The sequence below is a fragment of the Rattus norvegicus genome, chromosome 11, assembly GCF_036323735.1.
Source record: "Rattus norvegicus strain BN/NHsdMcwi chromosome 11, GRCr8, whole genome shotgun sequence".
In the NCBI taxonomy this organism is placed as follows: Eukaryota; Metazoa; Chordata; class Mammalia; order Rodentia; family Muridae; genus Rattus; species Rattus norvegicus.
In genome coordinates, this window is record NC_086029.1 from 92,682,952 (window position 1) to 92,704,824 (window position 21,873).

A 21,873-nucleotide genomic window follows, 5' to 3' on the forward strand; every position below is an offset into this window, starting at 1 on the left:
GCAGCCTTCTGTCTCAGATGCAGAATGAGAACAGTATACACTTTGTATTATGAGGATTATATTTAAATGAAATACACACAGAAGCTCTGAAGAGGTTTATAACCACGTGCAAAGTGCTAAATAAATGCTCACACGCCCCTGTGGCAATGCCTCTCCTATGGCTAAGAGCCCTGCTCTCTAGTATGAGTAGCCTTGGGTGTATCGCTCCTCCTGTGCATGTCAGAATTCTGTTTTTACTCATCTTCTGTCCTTACCCAGAAGTAGCGCGCCTCTCCTTTTCCTAAGACTAACCCCAAAATGACCCACACAAATCACTTTCAACCCTGTCTACATATAGCAGGGGAGCTTTCAAAAGTTCAGGTGATGGGCTGGAGAGATGGCTCAGCGGTTAAGAGCACCCGAATTACTCTTCCAGAGGTCCTGAGTTCAATTCCCAGCAACCACATGGTGGCTCACAACCATCTGTAAGGAGATCTGATGCCCTCTTCTGGTGTATCTGAAGACAGCTACAGTGTACTTATATATAATAAATGAATAAATCTTAAAAAAAAAAAAGTTCAGGTGACTAAGCTGTGACTAGGCCAGTTAAATATGAGTGTCCAGGAATAGAAGCATTGCATCTGGTCTGTCCGGTGCGTTGTTTCACGAGACAGGCTCTCCTGCAGCTATGGCTGGCGTCACACTCACTCTGGCTAAGGATGGCCTTGAGTACCTCATTTCTCTGCCTCTACCTCCCATGTAGGATTACGGGGTAGGCCATCACAGGCAGCAGTATTTTGTTGCTGAAAGTTCCCTGACAGAATGGCACAAGGAGAAAGAGTATGCTTTTAAACCAACAGTCCTGAACACCTGGATAGCCACATTCTAAAGCGATGTTCAATCCCTTTCTCATGTCATGTTGAAAACTTAACTGAACTTTGAGCTAAAAATACAAACTGTCTAGATGCAAACTCAGGGATGGACCTTAATGGCCTTGTTAGGGAACACTGCCTTTGACAAAGGTCAAAAGCACAAAGGAAGGATAAAAAGAAACTGAACTTCATAAAAACTTGGTTTTTCATACTCAACACCAAGAAAAAGGCAGTCCATGGCCTAGGAGAAAGGACAAATCACTGAGCTCTACCCAGCTTATATCCTGAGAACAGAAAGGACTCTCATAAATCAATAATAAAAGCATAGGTGATTAATTTTAATATATGCAAAGGGTCTGAACAAACATTTCTCTAGATAGACATATGACCAGTAAACACCTCAAAGATGCTCAACATCCTTAGCCCCTAGAGATGTCAACAAAGGCACAAGGAGAGGCAACTTCAGATGACTAGGGGGATGCTCAAGACACAAGCGGTAACAGCTGCTGCTTTCCAGCACATGGAGAGGTTTGAACTCTTGTGTGTTGCTGACGGTAATGTGCTGTCAACTTAGAAAGCAGTTCAGCATTTCCTCAAACATTCACTGTACGGTTATCGCATGACCCGCCATTTCTATCCCAGGAGAAGTGGAAAGATAGGCAAACTGTATACATGAATATAAATAGCAGTGGGATTCTCAGTAGCTGTAGTAGAACTAGCCCATGTCCACACATGGACAGAGAAGTGCGGCGATCTGACTATGTACAAAGTACATACCATCAGCAGCATAAAGTGATGAAGTACTGGTGTTTTACGTAAATCAAGGATGAACTTTGGAAAAAGTGGGAAAAGCTGATTACAAAGGACGATGAGTCATGTGATTTCACCTATAAGAAATCTCCAGACTAAGCAAAGAGACGTAGGAAGGGAGGTCGACTGGTGGCCGTCTGGTGCTGGGGGATGACGATGATGAGAAAGGAGCTCGGCCCGCTGATGGCTGTACGGTTGCTTTTCTGTGATAGTGAAAATATTCTAAAGTTGACTGTGGTCATGGTGAACATATGAAAAACCACCCAGCAGAGAAAAAGAAGGGGGAAGGATGGAAAAGAGAAGGGGAGGGAAAGAGAAAAATCGTGTAGTGAATTCTAATGTTAGAGTCAATGTCTAATTTACCGTCTAGATTTCTTGGGAGTAAAAATCGCATTTTCTAAAACCTTGACTCTTTCCCTTCTCCCCCCCCCCCCGAATAATACCTGACATAGCAGGAGTATGGAGTGATGTCCTTTGAATAACATTTTTCCTCTTCAGCCAGCAGTGTTCCTAGGCAATGCTCTTTAAAGTTAACAGAGAATACAAGTGTCAGGCCGCACCACCTGGGAGAGTGGAGCCTCTTGGCTATCTGGGGTCATGTGAGCTCCTCATGTGGCTACTGAGCTGTGGCACACAGGGGAAGGCAAGCAGACAGTGCAAACCAAGCTCCAGGTCGAGCCACCCAAGGCTGGCTGTTGTGTTACACATCCGTGATGTGGCCTCTTGCCCTTGGGAACTACTTTGTCACCAGCTCTCCAGGACACAGCTTTGGTCTGATTGACTTTGTTTCCTAAATAAATTAATTCCTACTCCTGGAGTAGTTTCAACGTTTAGACAGAAAGGCATCTGTTGATAATCGCTGATACACAGCATTTTATTGTTTGATATTAAACAATTAAGAGTTATTGTTTTATCCCACAAGTACGCTATTACATGAAAATAAATATAATCTGGAATACAGGCTCTAGGAGTGGGGACAGTGGGATCCAGACTCACTCTGTGCCACAGAGGGACAGTTTTACTTCACTCCATCTAAGTGCAGGCTAAGTTTTTTTCCTGGAAATAAAACTCTGATTTAATAAACTATGCATAAAAGTGGAGTCTAATGAATATTTCTCAAAATGCTTTGAATATATAAACAATGTTTTAAAAGGTTAAGGATTTGGTCTTCTGGTAGACTTCAACAGTTTAATGTATCTTTGGAAATGCTTTCAACAGAGTCTTGGAAGGATACAGAACAGAAAATGCTGCAATATATTGAGGTATTTTAAAATATAGGGAATTATATCTAAAATAGTATTGAATATGTTGAACTAAGCAAATAAAACAACAAAACATAAAACTACCATTGTCTGGGCAATAGGCAGAGGGTTCCCTTCTACCTATTTTCTAGGGCATGAAAATACACAGAAAACAAAAACAAAACCAAAAACAAACAAAAAAATTGACAGCATACATACAAGGTTAATTTGAGAAAGAAAATAAAATATTTCAGCTTCAGGTATAATAATTTTTTTAAATGCATGTTCATTTGGAAGATTAAGAATAACCCTTCCCCCAAACTAATCCACGAAGGAATGATCTGGAAATAGGGACAACGACTTAGAACCTCTGCTTAGAAGAGAAACTCAAAATGAAGCATCGATTACACAAAGTGACTAAGACATGGCTGAGTGACAAGAAATGATGGCTCTCCCCCACCCCAGAAGGAACATCAAATGTGTGTCTCAGAGCAGTACATCAGTTGCTCAAAGTTGGGAAGTGCAGTTAGGTCACCTGCACTCCGGGACCACCCTGGACAGAACATGACAGTGCCACATCCGTTTTCTTGAATGTCACACCTTTCCTCAAAATAAACCGGAGCATTGGAAAACAACCACAGGTATGTCTGGCTGAAACGATGAACAAATTATCAAACCAACTTTACATGTGGAAGGCATCAGAACTTTCCTCTATCTCCAAAACACAGTGGCGTACACTCTTCTATTGGAAGTTCACCTTAGAAAACTACCCAGTTACATTTCCTTACAATACAATTCTGGAACACGGGGAGAAATAACATCACTAGCAATCTTTAAAAATATATCCTTACAATTTAAGGATAATTCCTGTTTAGCCTTCACTGCAGATTTTTTAGTATAAAAATAATATATAAAAATAGCAAATATATCCAAATGCTCTCTCTCATCATAAAGGCTTTGGAAAAAACGGTCGAACGGGAAGTATTTATCTTCCCGTATTGCAAACGCGAGATATTGGCTGCTCCAGGATTAGGAAACAAAGGCAAGGTGAAGGGTGAGACATGGCAGAAAGGACAGCCGCTCGGCAGACAAGTGCTGGGCAAGTGGGTCTCCCGGCCCCACTTTCTGCAGCTCCTTCCTGGTATCCTCCCAGGCTCCCCGACAACACATCCACATCCTCTGGAAGGGAGCTGCATCTCCCTTTAAGACAAACCAAGCGAGCATCCCAAGGTAACGTGCAGAGCCGTAATCAAAAAATGTCCAGGTCTAGCAGGCAGACAGGCGAAGAAATAACCAGCTGTCAGTAGCTGAGCCGGGCCGGGATTGTGGGGTGGGGGCGGTTCAGGTTTCCTACGGGCTTTTTCTATCTCTTTCACCTTAGCGCTCCCCCCAGTAACATCAGTTTTCTACTAAGCTTAAAGCACAAATAAATTCCCCGTCTGTCCTTGTGAGATACACGCTGACGAAACAGAAAACGAGTGTAATACTCACGACAATGAAGAATTCCTACACATGCTGTTCCATTTTCTTGCTTTAAAAAGATGGAAGGTTAATCTAAAGAGCCTTGCAGAATCGGAAAAATAAGGGGGAGGGGATTCTACCCACACAATCCTCTGGCCCACCGCAAAGGAGCTCAAAGCTTGCTGACGTCACACATTCATGAATGGATGTAAATTGGGCTGGTTTAGGATTCCGCACAGACTTAGTGGCTGTGCGTGCTGTGAAGGAAGAGGTGGGGGGGAGAAGAGGGAGGGCCCTGAGTATACCCAGCCAATAGGCTTCAGGCAGGTATGGCCAGCCCTCTTTTAGAAAGAATCTGGTCACAGAATAAACAGAGCCCGCCAATCAGACATCTATCACGGCCTTAAACCAGACCAGCAGAGCTGCAGCAGAGAGAGAGAGAGGAGAGAGGAGAGAGGAGAGAGGAGAGAGGAGAGAGGAGAGAGGAGAGAGGAGAGAGGAGAGAGGAGAGAGGAGAGGAGAGAGGAGAGAGGAGAGAGGAGAGAGGAGAGGAGAGGAGAGAGGAGAGAGGAGAGAGGAGAGAGAGAGAGAGAGAGAGAGAGAGAGAGAGAGAGAAGAGAGAGAGAGAGAACACTCGAGCGAGCTGTGACAGTCATAAACACATTGTTCTTGCTATTGATTGAAGGAGGCCAAGTAGAATTTAGAAGGATCGATGCTCCCAAAGATAAAATATTTTTTTTATTCACTAGAGCTATTAGAGTGATTTCCTATAACCCTGACTTGATGTTTAGTAATGAAAAGAAATCAAGGTCAGAGAATTTGTTTCTAAGGTTGGTGACAGATCACTAAGCATATATCCCACAACACAACTTGAAACACCAAAAATAACAGGGCAAGGGTGCATGCAGCTTTCTAAGACGAATTACATAAGCTGTATTTCTTTCATCACAATGTGTTCCTGACTTTTGTGATGCAGCGAAAGTGGGAGGAGAAGGGTAATCTACGGTTAGATTTAAGTAAGGGAGACATTCCCTCATTGGTTTTATTCAATGTCTGATATTCAGCTAAGACAAGGCTCTAAAAGGACTCTTAAAATTTTAGCAGCAAAAACAACCGTGTTCGCTCACTAACTAGGCTCATGACAGACAATTCTTTACTCCTTAAGTCTTTAAATGTTATAGTAAAATAGGAGCTAATGCAACAGACCATCTTCTCCCCAACACTTTGCCTTACAAACACCAATACTTTCCAAACAGAGATCATCATTCTTTGTATTTGTAAAATGGTCTCAAATCTTTGAGCCCCAGTAAGAACAGAAATGCTCACTATAAGGCCTCTTGTGAAACGTGGTGCTCAGAGAAGGGAAAGTGTCGTTTGTTATGGAAACTTTCCGCTACTGTTTTATGTGAGGACTAGACTCCGACGGCATAGAGGCGACAGACCTCTGTAAAGAAGTTTGAAGACTTACTATTACTATTACTGTGGCAAAGATGGACCACGGAAGCTTATCTATCAAGTTAGGATTGCCCCTGGGTACTACAGTGTAGAAATGGTGCTGGCAGGCCCTGTGTGCACCACAAAGACTATGCCAAATATCCAAGACACCAAGCTTACTTACGAATCATTCCACGGGAAGAAGGGGAAGAGGATGCACGCCCATTCTCTGGATTCACTGTGCTCTGTGTCAGTAAGGTTAGTGAACTAGCACACCAAGCTATGTGTATTAAATTACACGTGACTTTGCATGTAACTCTGTCTGAATAAAGCTGTCTTAAAAGCCAGCTGGCTGTGCTCTAGAAGCTGCCACAATCATAGCAAAGGTCAGGTGGCAGCAGCGTTTCTAGCAAGGCCACCAGTGGCAGGGACGGTCTGTTCAACAATGCCAAGTCTGTATGTGCTTCTAATTAAGGCAGCCAAGGCTGCAGCTTGACACACTGTCTGGTCAAGTAAAACAAGATGGCTGTGTGGACTCATCGTTTCAGTCTGGTGAGCTGGGACCGGGTTAACAGCCTTCCCTGTACTGCAGAACCACCGACCGGCCGACAAAGGTTAGGACGGCCAGGTCATGTTTATGGGGAAGGGGAGAGGAAGACAAACATGTAAGGTGTGAGCTCTAAGGGGAAGCATCCAAGAGAACCTGCTGCACTGGTACAATGCATGGTTGTGGTCACCACAGCCAGGGGTGCACAGACGTAGTCACCACAAGCAGCTAATGAGTGCGAGGTGCCTGGGGTACCTGAGGAACAAAATTCTTAAATTTTAATTAACTTAAATAAAAAAGTCACATGTGGCTAGTCGCTCCCACGCAGTATAATCACCTCTAGAAACATCCGCTGAATCCCACCACCTCGAGTAGCTTTAGACATCAGCATGCAGATGCAGACAAGCGTGGGGTACTGCGCAGCCACTGAAAGGTGAGTGGGCTCTTTCAAGAAACGCTTTCAGGTTTCAGTAATGACCAGAAGATGATTCTGGTCTTCTTTCCTAAGAACATTTTAGAAATTCATCAGCAGATACAAATCTAAGCAAGGGTATGCTTTTCGCTATGAAAGTGTGAGCTGTTTTAGTTTTTGTTCTTTGTGAGAAGTGTGTGTGTGTGTGTGTCTGTGTGTGTGTGTGTTTGTGTACATGTATGTGTGTGCGTGTTATGGCTTGTTATGAAGCTAGAAACTAAGGCAGGGCTTAAGACCAAAACTTGGTGGCTACTTTTGATCAAAACTTTTAGAAAAAAAGAAGAGTACAGTTACTTCAAATGTTGATGCATGCAGACTCAGATTCCTCCCTGGCTGCCATCAGAGATGTGGGAACCAGGCTTTTTGAGTGCCAGTCTCTCATGGGAGTCCAGGCTGCCTGAGCTTCAGTTTCTCCTCTGTAACAAAGTCTATGAGAGGCTACACTATGTACTGTGTGAGCGTTAAATAAAGCGGCACATGTAGGATTTAGCACAGTCATCAGCAGGTGGAAGGAAGTGCCCTATCAGTAGTTGGTTTGTTAGTAAACACCCTGGACTCCTCACCCCTTTAGAAGAGAAATTTCAACAGCTACTCAGGTACATGAAACAAAACTATGGAAAGAATATATTATCTCCATTTTTATTATAATAAGACTAGATCAGATACATTCAGGGTGTGTGTGTGTGTGTGTGTGTGTGTGTGTGTGAGTGTGTATGTGAGTGTGTGTGTGTGAGTGTGTATGTGAGTGTGTGTGTGAGTGTGTGTGTGTGTGCGTGTGTGTGTGTGTGTGTGTGTGTGTGTGTATGAATACAGGTCTGAACTCTCCACTCTCATGCACAATTAATCAACAAGGGAATTTTGGTATTAAAGACCTCAGCCAGCTCTTCAATTTCATTTGTTTTCTGTGTGTCTGTCTTCTTGCATTCTGTCTCCCAGAAAAAGAACTCAGTCAGGGGACTGGACCACTGCATAGCACCAGGGATTAGACACCCACATTTCAGGCGACTACAGGGGAACTCAGTGAGTTACCATCTCTGTCCCTGTAGGCGGTCAGAGCCTGCTTGTCTGGTATGCACAGTTTTTGTAGTTAACACTTTGTTTGTTCTTCCTTTTTTTTGAGCTTGAATTTCCTCCCAACATCAACATGCATGTTTTTCATAAGTTCTTCAAATCATTATGAATAAAATTTTAGCATTGAATACATACTGATGAATGTTAAAAATATAAAAATCTCATGTAGGTAAATTCTACAATCATCTTTATGATGAGAGAAACCCTTTTGTCTGTCCTCTGTATGGACAAAGAGTTCTGGTCTCTGCTCATGTTGTCCTTAGAGCTAGTACCCTGATTTTAAAAAAAAAAAGTCCCCAGTAGTTTACCAAGCATTAGAAATATTAGGTAACTGGATCGCTAGTCTGCAGTATTTTTCCAAAGGATAACAACACATCAGATCAGCTGTAGAAGGGAAATTGTTTGAGTGCTATATGCTAGCCAGACAGACCTTGCCGGCATAATGGAGTTCAATGCATCCCCCCTGCCAAAGGCAGGCTCAGTAGTGAAGTCTGTAGGGATTCCAACTGATAGTGCAAACTCATGAGAGCAAATGCTTGCAATTGATCAAATATTTAGCAACTTCCAACTACGTCATCCATAACACAAATTACGGTGCTGTGCCACAACCAAGCAGTCGGAGGTCTAAAAATACTGCCTGGGACTTAGTGGAGATGCTTTACACACTGAAAGAGCAGAATGAAAGCGTTACCATCTGCATGGCATTGCCCAGCTCACCCATCTTCTAGGACTGGCACGGGGTGAGCACTGGGGACAGTGACAGAGAAAGGGAGAAGTTACTTCCTGAAAACGGGTTCGGGAAATAGAAATAAACTCAAACCCTGCTGAACCACTCGGGGTGTGGCGCGGCAGGACTCGAGTTCCAGCTTTTGGGAAGTGGAAGCAGATGGACTGTAAGTCCAAGGCGAGGGGAATCAAGGCACAAGGCAGCAACCACACTCGGTCTCAAAGTGGAGGAGGAGAACAAGAGGTAGTGGACACCCGTCTTTCCCATTAGGTTTGCTCCCTTCCTGTCCCCATTTTGAGGGAACTGTCTCTCCTACTTTCAACCTATGTGATTCAGATGAACACCATTTGGGGCAAGCAGTGGCACAAGTCTGGCCTCCTCATGTCATGGCTAGTGACAAAGAACAGACATAAGACAACCAATGAAAATATACTCAGCCCCAGAATGCTTGGTAAACTGGGAACACTATTTAAAGCTAGGACAGCATAACTCTAAGGACAGCATGAGCAGAGACCTGAATTCTTAGTCCATACAGAGGACAGACAAACACAACAAATGCAAAGACAGACAGATTCCCCGACAACAGGACAGAACATCTAACAGACAGGTCTGAAGTGTCTTTCCCCACCTCACGAGCCAATCAACCTCTCCCTTCTAACTTCATCCTTTAAAAAGCCTAAACCAGTTTGACATGGGCTCCTGTCATTTGCCAAAAGAGCCCTCAACATAGTGTGACTGACATTGTATTCATTCGCTCGCACTTAACAAGGCCAACTAAAGTCAGATCCCCTGTTCCGGAGTCTTTCTCTTAATACTAATCACCTCTAGTTTTGTGGACTAACCTCCTGTTAGTTTTCTAACAGCCTCCTGTCTGTTTTCTAATGCCCTGTGTTCACATTTTACCTTTGTCTTTGACATCTTTGATGTTGAGTGTTCTCCACTCAAGAGAAGGCTCTGTTCGTGATTAATTTCCTTTTTCCTTTTTTCCTTTTAAACAGAATCTTTGTATGCTGCCTAGGCTGACCTCAAACTCTGTGGGCTAGGTGAGTTGTCCTGCCTCAGTTTCCACCTGGCCATAGCTGCAAGTACGGACAAGAGTGTTGCCTTGGATACCATGACCTTAACCTCTAGCCTCACCATACATGACCACATACATCCATAATTCATTTCTACATCTCAACACTGCAGGCATTTCTCATTGTCTGCTCTTCTTATCAGGCCAACAATTTACGTCTGTGTCTCTGTCTGTTCAAATAGGTTATGAAGTCTTGTTTTTCCTAGGATCCTTTTCCTGACACTGATTTTAAAGCCAATTCTCAGTGCTTTGTCTGAATATCTATTTAATGGTTTCTTTCTTCAATGAATACTCCATACACAGTGGAGGGATCTGAGCCCGAGAAAAATACTAGAGAGTGGATACTCTACCACAGAACTTTGTGCCATGAGCAAAAGATGTCTTTATCACTTACCAACTTAAATCATCTATGTCACCAGCTTCTCCTTTGGTGGCAAGGACTATTATGAAACACAATGGTAACAGAGCTATAAAGGATCAAGTTTTACTTATATTTTAAGCATTGTGCTAAAAGCCCCTGTTCCTGGGCTGGAGGGATGGCTCAAGGGTTAAGAGCACTAGCTGCTCTTCCAGAGGTCATGAGTTCAAATCCCAGCAACCACATGGTGGCTCACAGCCATCTGTAATTGGATCTAAAGCCCTCTTCTGGTGTGTCAGCAACAGTGTGTTCATATACATAAAATAAATAAACAAATATTTTAAAAAAGCCGCTGTTCCTAGTTAGTTTCAACTGTCAACTTGACACATCCCAGTCACCTGTAGAATCCTGTCCTACTGTCAACTGAGGGATCCTCCAGAACAAACAGAGTCTCTCACTGAATCTAGAGCTCAGGTCATGTGACCAGACACATCTTGACAGATGAGTAAGGTGAGAGGGCCCAGATGTAGGCCGAACCATCCCTAAGCAGGTAGGCCTGCATATAAAAGTTAGCTGAGCCTGAGGCTGAGAGCAAGCCACAGAACAAGACTAAACACCATTCCTCCATGGTTCCTGACTTGAGTCCTGCCCTGACTTCCCTCAATGACAAACTATGATCTGGAATAGTGGGCTGAAGCAAACCCTTCCCTCCCCAAGGCATTTTTGGTAAGTGTATATTATCGTAGCAACAGAAAGAAAACTAGATCAGCCCAATTAAATATTTCATTCAATCCCTACAATGATTTAAGGATATAAGGACTTAAGGATTTCAATCTTTTTTTAAAAGATGTAAAGCGTACAAAGCAAACGAAAAATCACTGTGTTAGAATTTATTTCATGAGGCAGTCTACTAAGGATTATTACTCAGGGAGATCGTGTGCTTTAGCCAACTCTGTAACTCCAGCTCCTGCCCCCCAAATGCACCCCAAATATTTAATGTTAAAAGAACTACATACTTTGTTTTGAAGAAATAAAGGTATTATTGTTTTGGAAATGACACTCTTATTGGTTCACTCTCTCATACACACACACACACACACACACACACACACCCAAGAAGAAATAACCGCTGTGTTCAGTAGTAACCATGAGAGACGTGCTATTCATATATGCTGCATATTCAGATGTTTCACAACGTCCCTGGAAGAGTAAACGCAGCCGTATAAACAGCGCACTCTTCATGACTGTTCTGTTGTTACCGTTCTGCGTCCGAATCTCATCACCTAGGCTGTCCTCCAAGTCACCGTGGGGTAGAAGCTGAACTGAGTTACTGCCTCTACTTCCCTAAAGAGGGGATTACGGGCATCGCCAACACTCCTAGCTTCCTTTATGATTCATGTGATATGAAGTCCTAGGACGAGGACGCTAATGTGACAAACCATTCAACGGCCGTCAGCTAGGGAGAAGCACAGCAGAGAGGAGTGACAGTGCTCCAGGGAAACCCCTAGGTAACGTTACGTTCATCACCTTGATGGTGGTGGTGACTTCACGGGTGGATGTTAGAAACACATCTGACTACGTCTTTACGTATGTGTAACTTCTTGTATGTCTAGCTTAACTTAATAAGAACAGTAAAAAAAAAAGTTTAAAACTTACATACATAGTCAACAAATGTGTTATACATTTTTAAATTATTGCATAACACTTTTAAATATTTGATTTCTGTTTTGAATTCTCTCTCTCTTTCTCTCTCTCTCTCTCTCTCTCTCTCTCTCTCTCTCTGTGTGTGTGTGTGTGTGTGTGTGTGTGTGTGTGTGTGTGTGTGTTGGTATGAACACATGAATGCAAGAGACTGGGAGGCCACACATGGATCCCTGGAGTTACAGGAAGCCATTAGCTTCCGACATTGATTAGGGATCAGATTCAGGTCCTTTACAAGGGCACTGAGCCTTCTCTTCTGCTAACACTTTTAAATATTTTCAAAGAAGCACTAAAACAAATGTGTTACGTTTACAGCCTTGAACGTTTAAATTTATGTGTGATATGCCTTTTTTCCTCTTTAGAGAAAAGAGATATTTAATAGGTCAAAAACAATGGCAGAAAATGCGTCTTGAATTATGTGATCTACCAAGGAAGTTTTGAAGACTTTTCAGGCTAAGGCTGCGGTTCACTGGGCAGGTGGGAACCCTGGGCTCAAACGCCAGCATGATGGAGACCCTCTCCTGTTGGGAGAGGGGAGTCAGCAGGTTCCGACGCTCGTGGTCATCCCTGGCTACAGAGTTGACCAGCCTAGGCCACATGAGACTGCCTCGAAGAATATTTTCCCCAAACCTCAATTACAATACAATACAGATGATGCAGTTATCCTAGTGGGCGAAGGCTCACCTTCAAAACGAGATGAAGCAAACAGCACAAGAAGCAGTGTGTCATGGGCCACACTGGCTGTAGTGTCTCAAGGATTCTGTCTGTCTCATGTGTGTGCACTAGGGTGTCACACAAGTTACATTTCTTCCTCTGGGTCACAGTGTAAAAAGCTTTACACATCTCTATTTGACTACTGTCTATGTTTTGTTATTTACTCATTCATTCAACCATTCATTCATTAATTCATCCAACCATTCATTCATTCATTAATTCATCCAACCATTCATTCATTAATTCATTCAACCATTCATTCATTAATTCATCCAACCATTCATTCATTCATTAATTCATCCAACCATTCATTCATTAATTCATTCAACCATTCATTCATTAATTCATCCAACCATTCATTCATTCATTCATTCATTCATTCATTCATTCATTCATTCTGGGCCCTGGGAATGGAATATTCTAGGCAAGCATTCTGCCCCTCAGCCACATCCCACAGTGCTTGCTATTCTTTGTGTCCCGTTTTAAATTTCACACATTGTGTGTCAAAGTATCTTCGTTACAGCGTGATCTTTTAGGGTTCCAGGTTGCTAAATTGTAGAAACAAAAATAATTGGGAACAAATATGGTGGGAGGCAATTTTTGTGAGTAAAATTATAACGTGCTTCATGGTTCACCGAGTTCACAGGTTGACATGAGTTCAACTGTATATGTAAAGAAAGGAAGGCCCTGACCAGGTTGGTTCATCTCTCTGGCTATGTCTGTATCCACAGCACAGTGCAAACTGGACTCAATCTATTGAAGGCCCCCTCCCCCCCTCCACCGAGGACTGTGTTCCATCATCTAGGGAGTAAGAATTACAGATGAACTTCGTTATTCTTATGATGCTGGTACTTAAGCTCTGTCCTCTACCTAGGCCTTGTTCATGCTAGGTGAGCCTTGTCCCACTGAGCAAGCTACATGCCAGCCCTTAAAGGTGAATTTTACAAAGTGGAAATCCACCAATGAGAAGGCTAGTTTCTGGCATCAAGGAGTTTTAATAAGGTGAGAAACTTCACATGTGGTATAAATGCTAAGTTGATATGGCCAGAAATATGTTACTTGAGGTTGGAGCATATTAGAAAACTTGGGATAAGAAAAGGCTTCCCTGCATGAGATTTAGAGCAAAGCACGTTGGTTTTCAACATCCCAGTAACCCCTCCTCTCACAGCTGAAAACGCTCCCACACCTCTGTCTCTCCAGTACCTAAGGACTGAGAAGTCTCAGCTGAGACCAGGTTATCTTAGAGTGGTGCTCTCCACTGTCCTCGGCTGACACAGAGAGGTTAGAGCAGACCCTCTGACAACGGTGCCTCTGTGCCTTAGGGGGAAGCATCCATCTACTGAGGGAATACATGAGAACCAAAGACGCATGGACTGAGCCTTAGCAAGAGCTCTGAGAACGGGAGGTGAGGTGAGGGGGCTGAGAGCCGCTCTTCCTAGTCAAGACTATACTCTACTCTGGGGATTTGCTTGTCTTTGGCATGGTACATGTTTGCAGTGGGAACAATGGCTGGTCCCTACACAAGTGCACCCTATCCTTATGCTACCCAGTGCTCTATCACTTCCAGTCTCACTGCCGCCCTCTTGCAAGGGCCTCCATGACCTCTTTCTTTTCTAATAGAATGATCATTCTGAACAGGGTGGTTACAGCCAGTTACCATAGGAGGGTAGGGCAGAGAGGAGGATAGAAACAGGAGACACAAGGACAGCTGCTGAGGTGCTCAAGCCAGGTGACAACAGGGACAGCTCTGCTGAGGTGCTTAAGCCAGGTGACAACAGGGACGGCTCTGCTGAGGTGCTCACACCAGGTGACAACAGGAGCAGCTCTGCTGAGGTGCTCAAGCCAGGTGTCACACTGCTGAGGCCTACATTAGGACTTCCCATGTCTAGGGTCACGGTGCATTAGGTGTGGCTGCACGCCTGCAAGCCCAGTACTTGGGAGGTGAGATAGGAGGCTCAGACGCTGAGTGCCATCCTTGACTCCATAGTGAGTTTGAGGCTAGCTCAGACTCCATGACACTCGGCTCAAAAAAAAAAAAAATTAAAACATTAAAACATCTTTCTGGTGAGATCATAGCGCACAAATACTTCAAAAAAAGAAATAGGAGCCTTACAGATTATGAAGTACAAACATTGAACCCAGGAAGTACGGACTCAGTTTTTATATAACCGTCTACAAACAGCCGTTACTGTGTAAAATCAGTGAGTGCTACTGTCCTCTCCTTACAGTGGACAACAACAGCGGAGCAAAGAGGACAGTATGCAAAATCTCTCAAAGATTATTTTAATATCCACCCCTTAATATAACTGATGCGATGTTCAGACAATATACTTATAACCAAGTGACAAGCCACAATGGAAAAGCTCTTGGTGTCCTGCCACATTCAGTCTTCCTGCCAAAACAAGGGAGTTCTGTCTTTTTTAGTAACTGCTGGTGCCAAACTACTTCTGCCCAAATGACTTCATAAGTTCTGATCTGGTCTCAATACGGCTGTGGTTAAAGCTTGGCAGGTAACTTAAGTAAGAGACGGCAAGAGCAGAGTGAAGTGCAGAGGAGGGCACTAGGCAGTGAACAGATGCCCTCCAGCCAGGGCTACCTCTCGGAGTCGGCACCAGATCTGAAAGGGCTGAACAATTCAGTCTAGGATAACTTCCGTGAAACCACATGGTGAGATTTTTAGAGAAGATGAGGAAATTAAACTCCTGCATGACTTGAAAAGGAATGTGGGTATGTTACAATACGTGTGTGTGTGTGTGTGTCTGTGTGTGTGTGTCTGTGTGTGTCTGTGTATGTGTGTGTCTGTGTGTGTGTGTGTGTATGTATGTCTGTGTGTGTCTGTGTATGTGTGTGTCTGTGTGTGTGTGTGTCTGTGTATGTATGTCTGTGTGTCTGTGTGTCTCTGTGTGTGTCTGTGTGTCTGTGTGTTTGTGTCTGTGTGTGTGTCTGTATGTGTCTGTGTGTGTGTCTGTGTGTTTGTGTCTGTGTATGTGTCTGTATGTGTCTGTGTGTGTGTCTGTATGTGTCTGTGTATGTGTCTGTGTGTGTGTCTGTGTGTGTGTCTGTGTGTGTGTCTGTGTATGTGTCTGTGTGTGTGTCTGTGTGTATGTGTGAAGTGTATATTAAGAACCAAAGAGCTTATTTGGAGGAACTTATAAAATTGACAAAATATAAAAAGAAACAGTTTGTATAACTATGAATTCAATAATTATTAAAGAGATAAATTTGAGATGGTAAGTAACTGGGGAGAGTTGGGGAGAGGAAAACAATTAAAATATGACGTATGAAAACTGTTAATTAAAATCATTAATGTGGATAAACGCAGGAATGAGATGAACAAGGAGTAGGCTCCCCTGCCAGTTCATTCGCAGATGAAAGATAGAAGGCGCATGAGAAAAATGTTCAATTTAAACATTAAAGAAATGGAAACAAAGCGAGATACCACCTTCTGCTGGCCAAGGGGCTGAGGCCATTTTATTTTGTTGATATGGCAACATCCTCCCTCTGGAAGTCTGAGAAGCAGGTGTTCACAGTGCCTCGAGCACTAGGCATGGTGACAATGTCCTTTAAGGAGCTTAAAGAAACAGCGTTTTGAGATTACATCTCAAGTTTCCCAGGCTGGCCTCAAACTAGCTGCACAGCCAGGGATGACCTTGAACTCTGAAGAGAGACTGGAGGAGGTAATTACTGAATGGCAGTTCATGTTCCCGACAGGTAGGACGGAAGGGGGTGGGGCCTATCTGACAGACCTACTGCCATGTGTGATGGGAAAGCATGTCTGTCTGTCTCACTCTTTAGTCCTCTTCCACTTGCACACCAGCTGCAGACACCAGGCAGAGCACCTGCCCGTCAACACCTGCGGCAGGGACATCAGTAATGGCAGCACTCTTGCCCACTAACTGAGCAGAATCTCGAATCAGAGCAGGTGTGAAGTACTATGTATGTGAGTAAATCCTGTATAGAGTAAACCCGGGATCTAGCACATCTCCTAGGACCAGGAACAGCACTTCTCTCTGGTATCTTTGACCTTGTAGAAATGGGTTGTTAGCAACAGCACCTCGGGCTCCTCACACCAGGAAGCTTCCGCTGAGGTCAGTCTGGCCACAAGCATACACACTGAGCTGTTTCTGGAATCACAGCTCACTTCAGCACTGACAGGGAGTGGATATATTTACCCTTCTGACTTCGATTGTCCCATTTCTATTCATTAAAGCATCCTAGTAGCAGCCATCCACTTACAGCAAACTAGAGGGAAAAATAAGAGGACACTGCACGAGTGTCACCCCATGAGTAGATTCCCATGACCTCTAGGTCTCTGTGGCACACATACTCCTAAAGTCACTCTGGTGGCCCACACCTCCCCCTGTGACCCCCGTCCTTGAGCATGCACAGGACTTGCTCCCTCCTGTCAACCGGGTAAGTAAAGGTACTGAGATCAACAGGACACATAACTATCACTGTCCTTAAAGCCATGGCAACTGTCTGCCACCTCCCTCTTTCTCACAGTAGCTACAAGGAAGCATGTGGCCATGTTGGGGTCTCCACACAGCAGGGAAATGTGGGGTGACCTCTATGAGCTGAGGGTAGACTTCCTCACTGGGCAGGAAAGAAAGAGGTGGGGGAAGAGAAGTTCTCAGTCCAATAACCATGACCCATAGTCACAGGAACTGAATGTATTACCTGCCACAAATCCCTTAGTTAGACCTCCAGGGGAGAGGGAATTCAGCCCTGGCAACTGTCTTTACTAAGGCTCTAAGAACACCTTAACGGAGGATAGAGTTAGGCTACACCCCATATGAGGTAGTAAGTTGCAATAATGGTGGTATACAGAATTTCATAGCATCCCAACTACGGACAACTTGGCTCACACCTACAGAAAACACCTAAATCCCCTGAGGTATATTTAATAAAGATCTAATAGATAGTACGTAGCTCCTTTTAGTACAAATACCAGAAAGACACAGTGACTATCCTGCCTGGTTATGCAGGTCCACCTGGGCTGGAAACCTGAAATCAACATTAATCGTCATGCCCTGTACCACACTGCAGAGGAAGAATTCAAAAGATGTCAGAGACACACACTGGCTTCCAATGTGCTTTGTCTTGTCTGCCATTGCTACTGAGTTCAGGCTTATTCCCAGGTGGATCTGATCATCGGGCAGGATGTTCATTACAAGTCTCTACTATTCCTGTCAAAAGGATTAATGGGCCACGCTACTCATTACAATTTAATGCCATCAAAGGCAATACTGACACTCCACTGCCTCTCTTCTTGCTCACTTCAGCTTCCGGGTACCAGGAGATGAACAGGCTCCTCCAGTACACGTTACTGCTCCAACACACTGTGCCACTGTAGTGCACGAGGATTGCAACCTCCAAAACCAGGCGCCAAAGTGACCTTGCCCCTTAGGGACTCACTCGGGTACTTTGTTACAGTGAAGGAAAGTTCAGTAAAGCAGGCCTTGCCCCTTAGGGACTCACTCGGGTACTTTGTTACAGTGAAGGAAAGTTCACTGACACACTTGGGTACTTTGTTACAGTGAAAAAGTAAAGCTCACTGACAAGGTGGCCGTGTTTGGAAACAGAGCCTTGAAGACAGCACTGGTTGGGCAATAGAACACTATCCTGGGTAAGTCCCGTCCAGATGCAAGGTGAGAGGAGAGTGCACACTGAAGCCCTGACGTATGTAAGTGAATTTCTCACAATGCTCACAGCACACGCGTCTGGCCATTCCTCATTTGTGCTTCCGCTCACTTGACATTCACTTTGGGCCCTGCTCCTTCTCACTACCTACCACCCTACACGACCCTGCTTTGTTTCTCCCTAATGGGCCCTCAATCCTGTTCCTGAATTTGGAGAGTTGCTCCATAATTTATTAAATATAATAAACCACTGATGAATGAAAACTGCAGATTTTACTCCAGACTTCTATTTTGTACTGAAAATAAATCCCCTTTGGTAAATATGTAATTTACATCTGTAGCCTGCTGTCGCACCTTCAGGAAGACAAGTGCTGACCCATGTAAGAAGTACCAGCAACAGCAATTCCCATGACATCGCCACCGTCTGCAGAGCCCCCCGGTGCAGCTTCCTAATATGATAAAGCGGCTCCCCAGCCCTCACCAACACGCTTAGAATTTTTTAGATAAAGGGTGATAAAACACCCATAATTTCCACTAAATTATTTTTTCTTTTGAGACAAGGGCTCACAATGTAGCCCAGGCTAGCCTTGAACTGGGCTTGTAACCCTCCTGCCTCTGTATATGGTTCTAGAATACTCTGCAAAGAGAGGGCAGTCTATATTCGTTTTTTTTTTCTAGTAGAATATCTTAATCATATAAAATAATGGGTTTAATTATGCCATTGTCATATGTGCATACGATGTATATTTATTTTAAATTTTATGTATGTATCTGTCTTGCATGCATGTCTATGCAGTTCCTACGTAAGCCATAAGAAGGTGTGGGATTCCTCCAGAGAGCTGTGAACAGTCAGGTGGATGCTTGGCACCAAATCTGGGTCCTGTGCAAAAACAGCCGGTGCTCTTAACCAATGGCGTCTCTGCGGCACCAATGTCCACGTTTAAGACTGCATTTCCACTCCCGTGTCACTGGCCTCCCTCCCTCCTCCTCCTGTACACGTGGTCGGCCATTGCTGCTTCTGTACCAGCGCCCTGCAGCCAGGACCACGCGGGCCGCGGCACCCACAGGATTGTTTGCTCCTGTGCCTCTGCACTAAAGCTGCACTCGGTGAGTGTCAGCATTGATTAAATCCCAGATTACTGTGCTGTGTTCCTAAATATTCTAATTCAGGTAGGTTTTTAAGGAGAAGAACCTGGAACTTCATCTTGAACGCGATCTCAGTTAACGGCACTGCTGTGGTCTGCAGAGCACACTCGGAGAGTCAGTTTTTAATTTATTGCCATCTTGCTCATGCACCGTTTCATTTCTGTATCCTCTGTGCTTTTGAAGCATATATTTTACTACTTAATATGCTTTCAGCCCTATTAAAAGTTATTTTAAATAACAGGTCAGATTCTTTTTCTTCTTTAGAAATTAGTACTCGGTATAATTTTATGATGAACAGTTCTGATACTGTTTTATGAACACGTGAGCATGTGGGTACATCTTTATGTGGGTGCACATGTGTGTGCTGGTTCACATGCACCTGTAAGAAGAACCTAAGTGTCATCTCCCTCCTTTACCACAGCGTCTTTCTTTGGCTCACAGCTCACCAGTTCTGCTAGCCCAGATAGCTACTGAGCCCTGGGGATTCTCCTGCCTCCACCTCCTCTGGGAATCTCCTGTGGTTTCAAGTATGTGCCAGCATACATACCCCCAACATAAGTTATGTGCTTCCGGGACGCAACCTCAGGGCAAGTGCTCTGTTGACTCCGTGTCAACACCAGGACCCCGTCCCAGTGCTAAGACTTTTAAATGTATACACCAACTCTTGTAACAGCCATCATCATATTGGCCTCTGTTAAAGGGGTCAGCAGGAAAGGGAAGAACGGACAAATGGGGGATTTGTCAACAGACAGTGAAGAATAAGAAAAAAATTTGAGAAGACATGCTGGAAATCAAAGATTATCAAAGTGTAAAGTGTACAGAATAGAGCAAAGAACTCAGAACTCCTGAGCTCGCTGTGCTGGGAGACCTTCAGAACATCAGCTAGTTTTCTTTCTTAGAAATTCAGCCCCTTTACGCTTGTCCATGTGCTGATGGTTCCCCAGTGGCTACTAACTACTTCTAATGTCTGTTCTGTTTTCTTTTTAAGATTATGTTCCAGCTGGATAAATGGCTCAGCGGTTAAGAGCACTGACTGCTCTTCCAGAGGTCCTGAGTTCAATTCCCAGCAACCACATGGTGGCTCACAACCATCTGTAATGGGATCCGATGCCCTCTTCCGGTGTGTCTGAAGACAGTTACAGTGTACTCATAAATTAAATAAACAAATCTTTTAAAAAATATTATTTTCATTTGTATACAATTGTGTATGGATGCACACACTGTGTGTGTGTGTGTGTGTGTGTGTGTGTGTGAATGCACACCATGTGTGTGCATGCCCAGCGAGCATCAGATGCTCTGGAGCTGGGATTAAAGGTGTGAACTGGGAACTATAGCCAGGTCCCGTGGAGAAGCCGTGAGGCTCTCATCTGCTGAGCTGTCTCCCCAGGAGCCCCACACCCATTTATGTTTCTTAAGTACATTGTTTGAAATCTTGGTCCTTCAGCCTTTCCCAGAAGAAAACCATATGGCAGATTCTCTCTGCAGTTTGCAGCCATGTAAGCCTCTTGCTAATCAGGTCCAGGAAACAGACTGCAGGCAGCCTTGCCCCCGTGTCTCAGTTAGTAACTTGTTTTTGCATGTGTGTGTTTCTGCAGGTATGTGTGCATATGCTTAGGGGTCAGAAAGGGTACAGAGTGCCCTCTGTCCTCCTGGGAGCTGGGTTTGCAGGCATTGCAGGGATGCCAACTTGTTACTATGGGTGCTGGGATCTAAATTCTAGACCAGACACTGAGCTCTCTCCCCGAGCCGTCACTAGCACTTGGCTTGTTTGGATGGGTTTGGTTGGGGCCCGGGGACTAAGCCCCGGGATCTTGCACACTAAGAAGACATGTCATCACTGAGCCACACCCTCCGCTTCCAGGTGTCTGCCTATGGTCTTCCTCGGTGAGTGTGTTACCGAGTTTGTGACTCCTTTGAGATTTTTGGGGACCTGAGAGGAAACTTGCTGGACATTTGTCATCCACTGGGCTCCCACTCTCCCACCCTATCATTAAATTCTGAAAGCTGGGAGGACAATGGGAAGACAGCCTGGAATGGGATCCGGCTGTTCTATGCTGATTATAGGAAAGGCTTAGAGCTGGGTACGGTGGCCCAGGCCTTTAATCCAGGTACTTGGGAGGCAGAGGCAGGGGAAGACCTGCAAGTTTGAGGCTATTCTGGTCTCCACACTGAGTTCCAGTACAGCCAAGGTTATGCAGAGAGATCCTATTTAAAACAAAACACGAGGTAAGAGCTGCTTGGAAGAGGAGAGGGATTTTTAGTGTTGCGTTCTGTGGAAAACCTTTCCATGCAGTGGCCAGCAGCCCCCACTGCCCGTGCTGGGTGCCTTTCTACCTGGCATCTGCTCTCAATGCCGGCCCCAAATCGGTTTTCCAGTTCTAAAGTGTCATCTGTGCGGCCGTCCTGCTTCTGCCTGTTTGTCCAAGTGCTTTTCTGGCCCACTGGGAACTGTGTGTTTACTCTGCCTTGCATGCATGGAGAAGTAGGAAGAGCGTTGACCTATGCCTCCCAGGTGTTCCCTAATAGTCTTTGATGTCCACAGACTATCTTGTGTAAACGGCTTCTGCTACGTTTGTGTTGCCTGTGTGTTTTGAAATTAATTTTACCAGACTGATCACACCACTTT

General features: G+C 44.4%; 1 protein-coding gene across 3 annotated transcripts in view; it reads right to left on the minus strand.

Moving 5' to 3' along the window:
• Positions 1–21,873, minus strand: part of Map3k13 (mitogen-activated protein kinase kinase kinase 13) — a 145,282-nt gene that overhangs the window by 86,516 nt on the left and 36,893 nt on the right. The window contains exon 1 of one of the 3 annotated variants that reach the window (XM_017597976.3): positions 4,394–4,818. The gene's annotated coding sequence lies outside the window, so the exon portion shown is untranslated. 3 annotated transcript variants of the gene reach the window in all.